Source organism: Curcuma longa, chromosome 8 (genome assembly GCF_044706935.1).
Source record: "Curcuma longa cultivar G26 ecotype Majalengka, Jawa Barat chromosome 8, ITB_CL_G26_1.1, whole genome shotgun sequence".
Taxonomy (NCBI): domain Eukaryota; kingdom Viridiplantae; phylum Streptophyta; class Magnoliopsida; order Zingiberales; family Zingiberaceae; genus Curcuma; species Curcuma longa.
The window spans coordinates 1,322,333-1,337,098 of NC_133868.1; the positions used below are offsets into that span (position 1 = coordinate 1,322,333).

At 49.6% G+C, this 14,766-nt stretch overlaps 1 pseudogene; it reads right to left on the reverse strand.

Moving 5' to 3' along the window:
- Positions 1 to 1,184: 1,184 nt before the first annotated feature.
- On the reverse strand, positions 1,185 to 3,526 carry LOC141833163 (GDP-L-galactose phosphorylase 2-like; annotated as a pseudogene).
- Between the last annotated feature and the right edge of the window lie 11,240 nt (positions 3,527 to 14,766).

Consider the following 14,766-nt stretch of genomic DNA (forward strand, 5'->3'; position numbering starts at 1 on the left):
TATCAATTATGTATGATAATTTAACTGTCACCCATCCCTAAATATCTTATTGTTGTACCGTGTGAGCGGGCTCTTTGAATTCCTTTCTTTTTCCACGTAGACATGGCACAATTGTCTAGGCTCAAGCAACCAATAAGAAAATATTTTTCATTTATTCTTTTTCATCCGTCATGATTTCAATCAAATAAACAAGACCACAAAGTAACAAGCTAAGTCTTACATCAGTATAGAGGTGGGAAAAAATATCGAATTTTCAGTATACCACAGATACCATATCGATATTTACCGTCCATATCGAAAATTTCAGTATACCGAAAATTTCGGTACGGTATAATACCGTATCGAATTTTTCGGTATCGGTATCGGTATGAAATTATTATTTTTCGATATTTCGGTATACCAACATTTTCGGTATAATACCGTACCGAAATTATCAGTATACCAAAATTTTCAGTATTTTCGGTGTAATATACCGCAAATTCGGTATATTCGGTATACCGAATTTTCGGTATACCGAAATTCCGGTATATCGAATTTTCGGTATGGTAACGGTATAGATTTTTTTATGCCAAAATTTTCGATACGGTATACGATATCGTATGCAAAATTCGATATACCGTACCGACCCAGCCCACATCAGTAGCAGTTCACTACATATCTTAACCATCAAAATTTTAGGTGAAAAGAATTGACGAGAAATAGTTAAAGAAAAAAACAAACAAACATCAGTAACATCCCATCCAAAATTAAGGCAAATTAAGTGATTTTATATTGGCGGGAAAACATTTAAATTTTAAAAGGGTAATTTAATTTAATTCCCCCAAAAAGTGATAATTTAATTTGGCACTTGCAATAGTTCATCTGAGATTCAATTGTTTATCAGCTTGAAATGTAATTAATAATTTTCCAATAACAGAAATCAACATTTTCTCTTGTCGAAACACACGCACCTTCGGTGCCCCTATCACCCACCTCTTCGAACTAGAAAATCAACAATGAGGGAGTGGTGGCAATTCACCACCTCCACCTTTTTCGCTCATTGAAGATCTGGCAGAGCTTGCACAATCATAATAATCTCTAGCAACACAAACAACCTCTTCTTAACCAATAGAATGCTTCAACATCAGATTTCTATCCATTTATACATACCACCAAACACAACCTTTTTGGATAAAGGCATGGACTTAAGAACTACCAATTTGCATTATATTCATTGTAACTGAATCAAGTCTCAAACTACTAACGAGTTTGAAACCATAGAACATTATCCTTTAGCAATACTTGCACAAACCATTGGGACAAAAGGTCTGATATAACAATTAGGGGACGCAACAAAATTGCTCCACTTATTCCTCTTGGAAACAACCAAGACAAGCGAATAGCAACAGTCGTAGGCAACTTATAATGTTATCTTTCTCACTGCAAGACTAGGCAACCTTCTGCAAGGTTACGAGTAGATCGAACGATTGGAGCTGATGACTGAAATGAGGTTTCCTTTTTCTCCTCCAGCTTGATCTTTTCCTTCTTAGACTCCTCTAGTCCTATGGCCCCAAAGATGTAGTCTTTCACTTCTTTGAACCTTGCCTCCGAAAGAGAGACCTCAGCCAATAGCCTCCAAGCATATTGCTCTGTTGCCTCTTCGAAGTCTTTCTTGCGCTTCAGCACCATATGCCCACTGATCTCCCACACAGCAGGGTTCACTTGAGTATCAAGGAGCTCCTGACTCACTTCGCCCAAGGCTTGTCTTTCAGCATAACACTGCAAAAATTATTGACTGATAAATCTAAGAGCTATAATTTCAAAAATTATCTTGTCTAATCTTATCTTGAATATGACTAGTAAGTTCATGTAAACACATAAATCAGAAATAGAAGTTTACCTGGGGAAAGAGAAAGATCCTACAGCCTGAATCAGAAATAAGAACATTAAATGGGATATTGTTCTCTTGAAGACACATGCAAGACTTGGAAACTACATCAGATAAGTCTTTCAAACTAGTTCCTCCCTCGTAAACAAGGCCCCTCACTGGATAGTTAAGCAGTTGTGAGATCTTCACTCCACCCTGGCACAGCAGACCTTTAGCAATTGGAACTCTTTCAGTAGGAGCTCTCTCCACAGGAAAAGGCATGGACAAAAAATAAGCCTGTCAATAAAACAATAAACTTGCTTGATCATTTGTGGATTCGATAAACTAATTAGCACATCATCTGGATTCTACTGAGCAAGTCTGGAGTAGTCGCCTGGAAATGCAGGTGATTGATGGTGGCAAAGGCACCCAGGCTATTGTAGCCAAGCCTGAAGTATGGGCTTCCAGCTTCCACGGCATATGAAGAGCCAACAGGAAACTATCGGGGTCTATCCGCTGTGGTAAACGATCCAGAACCAGGGGGATCAGCAAAACATGGCCGTACTCGATTGGACTCACCTGCGCGAGCACCAGCTCAGGCTTATGTTCCATGAAGAAAATGGCTAAAAGAAAGCAAGGTTGGTGACTCAAACGAAGATCACAGAACAAAAGCATGCTAGAATTAGCTCTCACATTGATCGCAACAACATTGGGGGAGTTGTCTTCGCCAACTGGAGCACTCTCTAGGAAGCAGGCTTTTCCAACTTCCCCTGCCCCGAAGCGGAAGAGGACCTCCTCCTGGCCGACCTTGGTGAAGTTAAACTTGGCGGGATCAAAGGGCTGGAGGACACGGTCGATCAGGAATTCGGTGGGCCTCTTCTTGAGGTGGCGGCCCTCATTCAACTGAGCGATGAAGCCATACTCCCCTGGGATCACCTTCGTCTCGCATGCTGTCACGTCATATCGGAACAGGCCACGGCTCATCCGATCCTCCCACTACGAGATCCCCAGGACTACATTAGAAAACTGAAAGAATTCAACAAAAATAAAAATTGACCGATCTTGTCGAAGAAGTACCTGTGCCAGTAAAAGGCTGTTGAGGAAGAAATCGGTCGGCGTTTCGTCGACGCCGGAGGAAGAATTTCTGGGAGTTGCGTCACCCTTGAAGACATATAGTGGAAGTTTCGAAACTGCAAATAAAACAAAACATACAAAAGGTTTGTGGGGAAAAATCAAACCGATGAGAAAATTTTTACAAAAAAAAAAATATATACATCCGGGAAAAGGTACTTTGAGCAATCAAGATAGGGTTTTGCGCATTACCAGGCAAGCAGCACTTGCCGAGGCAGTTCCGGCCGCAACGGCGGGGCTCGGCCGCCTCCTGGTAATTGGAGAGAACGGTAGGGATTCTTTTAAGGGCCATCATCCTTCCTACTGCAAGCCGAAAGAACAAAGAAGCTAAATGACTAAACTAGGGCATGCAGCCAAACGGCCACCACCGGCGAGGAAGAGGAGGTCAGAGGGGCTTCCGCCGGCGGAGGGTAGGGCGCCGCGACCACCGTGGGTGGAGGGGCTGCGCTCCTTGTCTAAGTGGCGACGACGCGGGCGGAGGCGCCGGTGGGATCCCCACCGCCCGTTTCCAAAGCTAGCAGCCGTGATTGCCCAATTCGATCTCGCCTCGGGAATCGAATGCCTTCCGCTCAGACGCTTCCTTCTCGTCTCCTCCAATTTATGGAGGCAGGGGAGTGAGCGCGGAGGCACGTGGGGCAGGTGGTGAACGGTTGGGTATTGTTCTTTGTGGGCTGCTCCAATTTTTCATTTTTATAATAAGAAATACGGACTTTTGGTTTATTATAAAATCAAACTTAAATCACCAATTAAATTAAATACATATTTATATTAATACATTTGAATAATATGCACGAACAAATCTTTCATCAATAGATTGTTTATTAAATTTATAATATTAAACTTATAAATCAATTAAATAACTTTAAAAATATAAAATTTTTAAATAATTAAATAATTCTAAATTCAAAACTTCATAAATTTTAATACCACTGCAGCGTGAAAGCAATTGGTCTTCCTTATCTATTTATATGTTCCTGTTGGTTTGGATCCGGAAAGATTCTGATGAAGAAGGATCGATGAGGGTCAAATCAAGGATCTCGACCCACGTGAACTTATTGGAAAAAAAAAGCTGGTAAATGTCATCCGTCATCGTATTAATTTTGAAGGGTAAAAAATTAAAATGACAAAAGTTCTATTTTTCAACCATAAAGTCTTATTTTAATTTTTTTATTAACAGGTTATGTCTCTTCTAAAAAAATAGCATAAATATTTTTTTCATATTCTTATTATTATCTCATCCATCATTTAAATCTTAATCAATAGAATACATTATAATAAGTACGATTTCATAATTAATATAATACAAATAATTATTTTATATTCACATTAGAGCTGTTATAATTTTATAATTATTAAAATATATTTTTAATTTAAAATTTAGATGAAAAAAATATTTAAAAAATAATAAAGAGAATGGTATAGTAAAATATAGATGAAACATCTTTTGATTCTTTTCTATAAAAAAATTCAAAGTAATACACTATCTCGATGGTTTAAAAAATAAAAGATGCTGTTTGATTTTTACCTAAATAAAAGACGCTTTCTAGATAATGGTGTGATGATAAATGATAATATGATATAATCATATAATGAGTGTTTAATTTTGACGTTGGATACTTTCATACATTCGTGCTTTAATCACTTGTGATGCATGACCGTCCATCCCGTCGTGATCCATCCATATCTTTTATGAAATTGGACTAGTAACCACCTTTAGATAGATCCAATAGGCTATATACATGGGTTAAAAAATAAAAAATAAAAAGATAAATTATCTTCTTTTTTATTTATTAATGGACGAATAGATTTTTAATAATGATTTATTATTTTATCCATTCAAATCAGATATAAAAAAATTATTTATAATTGTACAACAGAATTTCTCTCAATTCGTGATCAGCGTTATGCAATTGCGGACGGCATCCTCGCTGGACCATGGACGACGACCCCGTGCGAGATTGTATTGTTTTTTTCTTGCTTAGTCTTTCTCTTTCTAATTTATGCATATCGCATTGATCATATAACTGACACAGACCATACTGCTACTTCTTTTAAATAGCAAGATTATCTTAGAACTGTTTTATATAAAAATAGTATTATTTTAAGTTATCAAATAGCAAGTTTATTTTTTATGATTAAAATAATTGAAAATAAAGAAGTATTTTGAATATGAAATAAAAGGTAAGATGTCCTTTCCATAAATTTTAAAAGAGAGCATTTTTTTAAAAAAAATATAGATAAAAAAATCCTTTTATTTTTCTACTTATACTAATTTAAGGAAATAAGAATAGATCATAGAATTATCTGGAAATTCCTAAGCATTGGTAGTAATGGAGGAGATCACGCCTGACTTCAGCTATGATATCAACAAAGAAAGTGAAAGATTAATCTTGAAAGGGAAAACTTGAAATTTTATATGAATAAGTGATCTCCATTTTTTTATTAAAAAAAATCAGATATGATGTGCGGTTTTCCTGTCTATTTTATTTGTATTTTTTGGACCTCAATTATAGGTTGTCCATTTCTATCATTTTCAACTTCTAGTTTTTTTAGTTTTTTAGCTGTTAGATTAGAGAGCTAAATAGTTTGTATTAAAGAGCTATAAGATTCAAAATAAAATTACACTCAATCTTTTAATGGACTGTTTACTCTGTAGCATGGACGAACGGATTAATTGCACAGCTTGACTTTCACAACTCTGCAATCTCCTCACTAAAGCTACTAATGGCAAAACCAAAAGCAGTTCAGAGAAGCATCACCGTCATACATAAACCTATTGTTACGGTCGTAAGGATACGGGTCGGGACCCGACCGGGAGACACGGCCGAGTCGAGTCACTACCAATCGGGGACAGTCGGCTGAAGCACTCGGACTCGGATCCAGGTTCCCGGGTACCAGCCCAGAGACCCTCCACCCAAGCCCGACAGCCCAGTGGGCCCGCCGAGGAGACGAACAATCTCGCCAGGCCGACTCCCAGATAAGCCGAGTGGTTGGCATACCCGACTCACCGACTCCCAGATGGCCCGACTGAGCAGCATCCCCGACTCAAGCCCGCAGCCCCGATCCGACCCAAGGAGTCGGGGCCGAATCGTACCTTTTGTCCTACTGACCACTCCTTCTGACAGCCACGCCGCCCGGCATGGCCACGCGCCGCCTCGGCGTACGACACTGTCCACATTGTACTTCGACATTAAAGGCACCATTCCGCGCCAGTACAGAAAGTACCCGCACAGTAAGGTTCCCCTTGCTGTACCCAGGGTACGGACCAGCTCCTCCTTATATAAGGCGAGCCCCTGTAGAGGGGCCAGGTATGTGCTCACTGTTTCTACTTTTCCACTCGTTTTCTCTTCAACTGCCGTCGCTGACTTAGGCATCGGAGTGGTCTCGCCGGTCCCGCCGGCCAGCCATCTCACGGTGTTTTGTGGTCGCAGGTCTCCGGCGACCAGCAGCTCGTCTCCACCATTCTCCCGCACAGCGCCTGAGGAAGTGACGTGTTCGCCCAGCAGAAGTTCTTGACGGGAACATATTTTGGCGCCGTCTGTGGGAACACGACAAGTCCCGAATCAAGACATAGTCATGGGTGAACAGCCACATCCTCAGCTCATCACCCTCACACAAGAAGAACTGGACCGAAGAATAGCGACGGCCGTTCTAGCCGTCACTCGGAGCCAATACGATGCTGCTGCACAGACTTCCCGAGTCCCCACTCGGGTCGAGGAGCTCCCTCCAGCCGCTACTAGGCAGCAGCAAGACCCGCCCGAAGACCTGAGAGCCCCCTCTCGGAGACCCCAAGGCGAAGCTGACAACTACGAGGTTTCCGTGGAATCGGCCGCGGAACAAACATCGACCCGAGATCTCGCCCGCGGCAAAAGGCCCGAAACCGGAGAGGCTAGAGGATCGGAGAACTCACCCTTCGTACGCCGAATCCTGGACGAGGAGGTGCCTCGTCAATTCCGGATGCCGCAGTTTCCCGAATACACTGGGAACGCCGACCCAGAAGACCATTTGGGCCGGTTCGAGAACGCCGCTCTGCTGCACCGATACACAGACGCCATCAAGTGTCGAGTCTTCTTGACGACCTTGGCTGGATCTGCCCTGAGGTGGTTCAATCGGCTGCCATCATCCTCCATTCGGTCGTTCGCCGACTTCAAAGGCGCTTTTTTGCGGCACTTTGCCACCAGCAAGACTTACCGGAAAACGATAATGGACCTCTTCGCCACCAAGCAAAAGACCCGGGAGTCTCTGAAGGAGTTTGTGCACCGATTCAACCAAGTCGCACAAGAGGTGCCAGCCGCCTCCTCAGACGTCCTGGTGAACGCCTTCTCCCAGGGCTTGATCGAAGGGGACTTCTTCCGGTCCATAATTAAAAGACCTCCCGAGAACTTCGATGTACTGCTCAGCCGGGCCGACAAGTACATCCACGTGGAGGAAGCTCAAGCTGCCCGGCGCCGAGAAGCCGAGCCCGGTCACGGCAGTTCTTCTCATCGAAACGCCCCGCCGGCTCCCCGAGCCGAAAAGAAGTCGGCGCCCCAGCTGTTGCACAGGTCCGACTTGGACCGAACCTCGACGCCGACCAAGCACCACCAGCGAACCATCCATGAGGTGGCCAATCAGCCCAGCCCCCCGGGCCGAAACTCCAGATGGGCGCCTAAGTTCTGCGCCTATCATCAATCGAGAAGCCATGACACCAATGAGTGCCATCAGTACGCCAGAGAATTGCGTTTGGCCGCCGAACAGCGGACACAGAAGTCTCCCAATCAGAGACAAGGCAGACCCGCCGCTGGCCGAGCCGGTTCCAGACCCCGGCCTCCTTCTCCCCGGACTACGCACCACCGAGACCGATCGCCAAGGCGGGGGGAACAGGCGTCTCGGGAGGAAGCTCCTCGAGATCAGAGGTCCCACCACCGTGAGGACTCTCCCGGCCACAACCAGAACAACCCCACCCTGGGTACCATCCTCATGATCACCGGTGGGGCCACTGATGGCGACTCCCACCGAGCCCGGAAAGCCCGCAGCCGACAGCTGGAAGTCTGCGGTGTCGGGAAGGGGCCGCGAGAAGAAGGGCCGATCCTCGGATTCGGCCCTCAAGACTTGGAAGGCGTAGAGACGCCGCACGACGATGCTTTGGTCGTGCACGCCACTATCGCCAACTATGACATCGCCCGAGTCTTCGTCGACACGGGCAGCTCGGTAAACATCATTTTTCTGACGGCTTTTGCGCAGATGCAGATCGACAAGGCCGACCTGCAGCCGATGACCACTTCCCTGTTCGGGTTCACGGGGAACGAAGTGCGGCCACTCGGGCAGATCACCCTTGCCATCTCTCTGGGAGAAGAACCATTGAAGAGGACTCGGCGCGTTCCGTTCACCATAGTAGACGCGCCATCAGTCTACAACGTTATCTTGGGAAGGCCAACTCTCAGCGCCTTCTCGGCGGTGGTCTCCACCTATCATCAGAAGATGAAGTTCCCGGTGGGAGATCAAGTCGGGGAAGCCCGAGGAGATCAGCTGGCCTCCCGGAAATGCTATGTGGACATGGTCCGGACTGAAGCCAGGAAGAACCGCAGGATGCAAGACAGCGGAATCCATTCGGTACAAGAGGCCCCCTCCGTGACCAACCTCGAAGAGAAGGAAACGCTGCAAGTCTGCCCCGACCGCGCCGACACGGTGGTTCAGATAGCTGCCGATTTGCCGCCCGAACTGAAGGAGAGTCTCGGGGCCTGCCTTCTTCGGAATCAAGATGTCTTCGCCTGGAGCACTGAAGATCTCACGGGCGTCCCTCCCTCCATCGCAGTGCACCGACTTAATGTCCTGCCCGACAGTCGGCCCGTGAAGCAGAAGAGGAGGCACTTCGGGCCCGAGCAGAACCGAGTCATCCGAGAAGAAGTGCAAAAGCTCCTGAAGGCGGGACACATCAAGGAAGTGCACTTCCCGACCTGGTTGTCCAATGTGGTGCTCGTCCCGAAGCCTAACAACAAATGGCGAGTGTGCGTCGACTTCCGGGATCTCAACAAGGCGTGCCCGAAAGACTGCTACCCCCTGCCCCGCATAGACCAGTTGGTAGATTCTACGGCAGGGTTTGAATACATATGTATGTTGGATGCCTATCAAGGCTACCACCAAATTCCACTTGATGTAACCGACCAGGACAAAGTTAGCTTTATAACAGCCGACGGCACTTTCTGCTACACTGTTATGCCATTCGGGTTAAAGAATGCAGGGGCCACATACCAACGCTTGATGGATCGGGTATTCCAAAAACAACAAGGAAGAAACATTGAAGTCTACGTTGACGACATCCTAATCAAGTCGGCTCGGGCAGACTCTCTTATAGCGGACATCGAGGAAACTTGCAACACCTTGAGGCAATTCGGGCTCAAACTGAACCCGGCTAAGTGTCTCTTCGGTGTTCGAGCCGGGAAGTTCCTCGGTTACATAGTCACCGAGAAAGGAATTGAAGCCAATCCGGAAAAATTACAAGCCTTAGCGCAGATGGCCCCTCCCCGAAATCTAAGAGAAGCTCAGAAGCTGGTCGGGCGGATCATGGCTTTATCTCGGTTCATCTCTCACTCGGCGGGGCGAAGCTTACCCTTTTTCAAGGTTCTCCGGAAGGCTCAGAAGTTTCAGTGGAACGCCGACTGCGACCGGGCCCTGGAGGAATTGAAGGCTTATCTAACCCAACTTCCCCGATTGGCAAAGGCGCTCCCGGGCGAACCGCTACTGATGTACCTTTCTACCACCGAGGCGGCAGTCAGCTCGGTGCTAGTAAAGGAGGAAGAGCAGAGCCAGCAACCGGTATACTTCTTCAGTCGGCTGTTGAAGGACGCCGAAACCCGATACACCAGCTTAGAAAAGCTGGCCTGGACGGTGGTCTTGTCGACTCGGCGTCTACGACCTTACTTCCTCTCCCACCCGGTGACGGTTTTGACCAACAGCAACTTGGGGAGAGTGCTCACTCCCCGAGTTCTCGGGACGCCTGGCGAAATGGACCATGGAGCTCAGCCAATATGACATTCGCTACCAGCCTCGCGTGGCCATCAAAGCGCAGGCGTTGGCGGATTTCCTAGCGGAAGCACACCAAGGCGAAGCCGACGAAGAATGGAAAGCATATGTCGATGGGGCGGCCAACAAGCAGGGAAGCGGAGTCGGAGTGGTCCTGGTCTCTCCACAAGGGGAGGAAATTCGGCTGGCGGTAAGGCTGGGTTTCAGGGCCTCAAACAACGAGGCCGAGTACGAGGCAGTTCTCACGGGCTTGCGAGCAGCCAAAAGAGTTGGAGCTTCCCGAGTGCAGCTCCTCTCGGACTCCCAGCTGGTGTCTCAGCAAGTCGAGGGGAACTACGAGATCAAGAATGATCGGCTCCGTCGCTACGCGGAGGCCTTTGCAAAATTGAAAATGGAGTTCAAGGAGGTCACTCTCAGCAAGATCCCCCGAGGCGAGAACAGCAAGGCCGACGAGCTAGCCAAGTTGGCAAGCTCAGTCACCGAATGGACGGAAGAGAAGCCGATCACGCAAGTGGCTTGGATAGCTCAGATAGATCAGCCTCCCAGAACGACCGAGCCGGACGACTGGAGGAAGTCGATACTCACTTTCCTCCAAACCGGTGAAGTACCTGGCGATCCCGAGCAAGCCCGCCTCCTCAAAAGACGCGCCACCCGATTCACGCTGATAGGAGATCAATTGTACCGCCGATCCTTCTCTCGGCCATTGCTCAAGTGCCTCGGTCCCGAAGACGCCGAGTATGTACTGAAGGAGGCCCACCAGGGGTGTTGTGGTAATCATGCAGGAGGACGATCCCTGGCCCGGAAGGTCCTCCTAGCCGGTTACTTCTGGCCGACTCTCCAGGCGGACGCGGCGAAATTAGTGTCCACTTGCCTCCACTGCCAAAAGTACCAGCCGTTCCAGAGACGACCAACGGAGCAATTGAAGACGGCCACCACTTCATGCCCATTCGACCAATGGGGGATGGATATAGTCGGACCCTTCCCGACTGGACCTCAACGGAAGAAGTTCTTACTCGTGGCAGTCGACTATTTCTCGAAGTGGGTGGAAGCTGAAGCCTTGGCCCGAATCACTGAAGAGGCGGTGCTCAAATTCCTATGGAAGAACATCGTGTGCCGATACGGCATCCCGCAGCGGCTCGTCTCGGACAACGGGCGGCAGTTTCAAGGCAGAAAGATCCAGGAATGGTGCAAAGGACTCGGCATCCAGCAAGCCTTCACCTCGGTAGCTTATCCGCAAAGCAACGGCCAGACCGAAGTAGTCAATCGGGAAATAGTGCGAGGGCTGAAGACTAAGCTGGACCACGAAGGCGGCAGTTGGGTGGAGGAGCTACCTTGCGTCCTCTGGGCGTATCGCACCACTCCGAAAGAAAGCACTGGGCTTACCCCGTTCCACTTAGTATATGGGGGGGAAGCCGTAGTGCCCATGGAGATTGGAGTCGAGTCGGACCGTCGACAGCACTATGGCGCCGACAACGAAGGCAAGCGACTCATGGAGCTGGATCTCATATCCGAGACCCGGGACCAAGCAGCCGCTAAGTTGACCGCTTACCGACAGCGCATGTGCAGTACTTACAATCGGCGAGTCATCCCTCGAGCCTTCCAAGTGGGAGACTTAGTTTGGAAGAAGGTCAAGCCTGTCGGAGAAGTCGTCGGCAAACTAGAACCCCCCTGGGAAGGCCCCTATCGGGTAGTCAAGAAGACTAGCTCGGGCGCATACTACCTAGCGGACTCGGCCGGGAAAGAGTTGGTGCGACCTTGGAGCTCCACTCACCTCCAACCCTACCGGACTTAGCCACTGAGCGGAAGTTTCTCCTTCTCATGATCACCTGTATCCTTGGCTGTAATCAAAAGCTGATAATGAAATGACTTTTACAGGCGTCACTCAACTTGTCAACGAAGTGCGGCCTCTCCAAACTCTCCCGACTCAACTCGGGATCGAGCAATCAGGTCTCGGACCTGCTCCTTCAGCAATTGCCCTTCTCAGGGTCCAAACTCTCCCGAGCAATCACTCGGGATCGGGATCGAGCAATCAGGTCTCGGACCTGCTCCTTCAGCAATTGCCCTTCTCAGGGTCCAAACTCTCCCGACTCGGACTCGGGATCGAGCAATCAGGTCTCGGACCTGCTCCTTCAGCAATTGCCCTTCTCAGGGTCCAAACTCTCCCGACTCGGACATAGTCGGGATCGAGCAATCAGGTCTCGGACCTGCTCCTTCAGCAATTGCCCTTCTCAGGGTCCAAACTCTCCCAACTCGGGATCGAGCAATCAGGTCTCGGACCTGCTCCTTCAGCAATCGCCCTTCTCAGGGAGCACTCGGGATCGAGCAATCAGGTCTCGGACCTGCTCCTTCAGCAATCGCCCTTCTCAGGGTCCAAACTCTCCCGACTCGGACAAATCGCCCTTCTCAGGGTCGGGATCGTGCAATCAGGTCTCGGACCTGCTCCTTCAGTAATCGCCCTTCTCAGGGTCAAAACTCTCCCAACTCGGGGTAGAGCTTAGTACCTGCTCATACAATGTCAAGTTCAAAATTCAAGGCCGTCAGGATACTCGGTACTTCAAAAGGGACAAGTTCAAAATTTGACACGAACACTCAGCAAAAGACAAGGCAACAGATGCTCTCATTAAACTTCAAGTGAAAAAAAGTACAAAAGGAGAAGTACAAAAAGTCCCGAGCGGGAAGTACATAGCCTAGTGGCCCCTCCTATCTTCTTCCGGCAGCGCCGCCCATACTTTCTCGATGTCGAGGAACTCCAGCGAGGTCCCTTCGGGGAACAGGCCAGCCTCGTACACTTGATTCAGCGCCCCGTCGAAGCCGTACTCTAACATCTTGGCCGTCTTCTCCTGATATTGGTCAAAGTATTCCCGAGACGACAGCCAAGCCTCTTGAGCTGCCTTTACCCGCTCGGGCTCCTTCTCCTTGTAAGCGGCGAACTCGTCCTCTACCGCCTTCTTCTCCGCGGCCAAGTCCTCGGCCCGCCTCTTCCGGGTGGCCGACTCCTCAAGCGCCCGAGACAGCTCCTTGCCCCTTTGAAGCAGTTGCTCTCGGGTCAGCCTCAGATCCTCTTGCTCTTTAGCCCGAGCCGAGGCAGTCTCCTGCTCAAATGCCTCTGCTTTCTCCTGAGCCTTCAGCAAGTCGGCTCGGTATTGGGCGGCCTCTTCCGCGCTCTTGGCTGCAGCTGCCTTCGCCTCAGTCAGCGCCTGCTCGCGAGCAACACCCTGAGCCTTCACGGCTTGCAGCTGTTGGTCAATCGTCTTGACCTCGCGATTCAGGTAAAGGAAGCGGGTGTGCATCTCCATATGCTCAACCCATATCTGCACGAACAAGGTGGTTAACGATGAAGAGGAAGACGACAAGCTAAGGGAAAGGAAAGACACTCACCCGCAGAATATGGAAATTCCCCCGATAACTCAGCTCGGAGGTATTGATCCCCCGAAAGGATTCATGGCTCCGGAGCGCTCGGACCCGGGTCATCAGATCCTTCACCTCGTCCGGGTTGAAAGGCTCATCGGCAGCCACTCGAGTCAGAGTCAGCGGCAGAGTGTAAAAATCGGCCCCGGCCGTCGACGGACGTCCGAGTCCCGAGCCAGCCGACCCCGAGCTGGTCGGTAAGGCGGCTCTCGAGGAGGATCCTCCAGTCGGGGGTACCACTCCCTCGGTTGGCCCCTCAGCCGGGGAAGGGCCGGGGTCGCCCCGGCGGCTTCGGTCACATGAGCAGGCTCGGACTGCGTCGAAGCCGCCCCAGCCGAAGCAGTCGGCCTCCCGACGGCGCCCGGGTCCACAGCAACCACCTCGGTCGGGGTCAGCGGCACCGGGGAGGTGGTCTCCTGGCCCCGGTCGGGCACATTCACGCCAGCAGCACTTGAGGCAGGGAGATGCCCCTTAGACGCCTTGGACTTCTTGAGCCGCTTCTCCTCGCGGCGGATCGGGCTGGATTTCTTGGACCGTTTCCCCTCACGGTCGGGGGAGCGGGAACGACGGTGTTTCTTTTTGGAGTGAGAAGAGGAGGATTTCTTGGAGCGGCCCTCCCCCTCTGTCGCCTCTTTTCCCTTGCTAGCCGAAGTAGGCACGGCCCTCGGCTCCGCAGTCTCAGGCACCTCCTCCCGAGTGGAGGACTCGGGTCCCGCGGATACGGGACGAGTGGAGGACTCGGGTCCCGCGGATACGGGAAGATGACCCGCCCCCTCAGGTACTATGGTCGCCAGGGGCTCCACCAACTCGGGCTCGGGAACCGCAGAAGGCCCAGCTGCTTCCGCGGGCACCGATTTCTTCGGCGTGACCAGCGCCTCCAGACGCGCCCGAGTCCATTTCAGGCACTTGTTCGTGGAAGCATCCATCCAAATTTCGTCTGCCAAAGAAGAAAAAGAAACTAAGTTAGTCATTACAGAAGCCCGAGTGAACAAACAACTTACCGAGTTCTGTCGAGAGCTCGGCAGCCACAGGACTCAGGCCGGCCCGGAAGAGAAGCCCTTCCTCCCCGACTAGCTTGGTAACATCAAATTGAAGGCCCTTCAGCACTTCATAAGCATCTTGATAGACCTTGTTCTTCTTGTAAGGTTTTAAGACGGGCAAGGCTGAAAGCTCGTCCTGCCATTCAGTCGGGAATTCGAAAGGACTCGGGGGGGAGATGTAGAAGAATTGGGGGTGCCACCCCTTGTTGGAAGAAGGATTCCCGACCAGGAAAGGGAGGCCTGGTCTCGAGTTGAAGAAGAAGACGCCTTCCTTTTGCATCTGCTTCGGGTAAAAGAAAAAATGGAAGACTGCCGGGTCTAGGGGATTTGGTACATGCG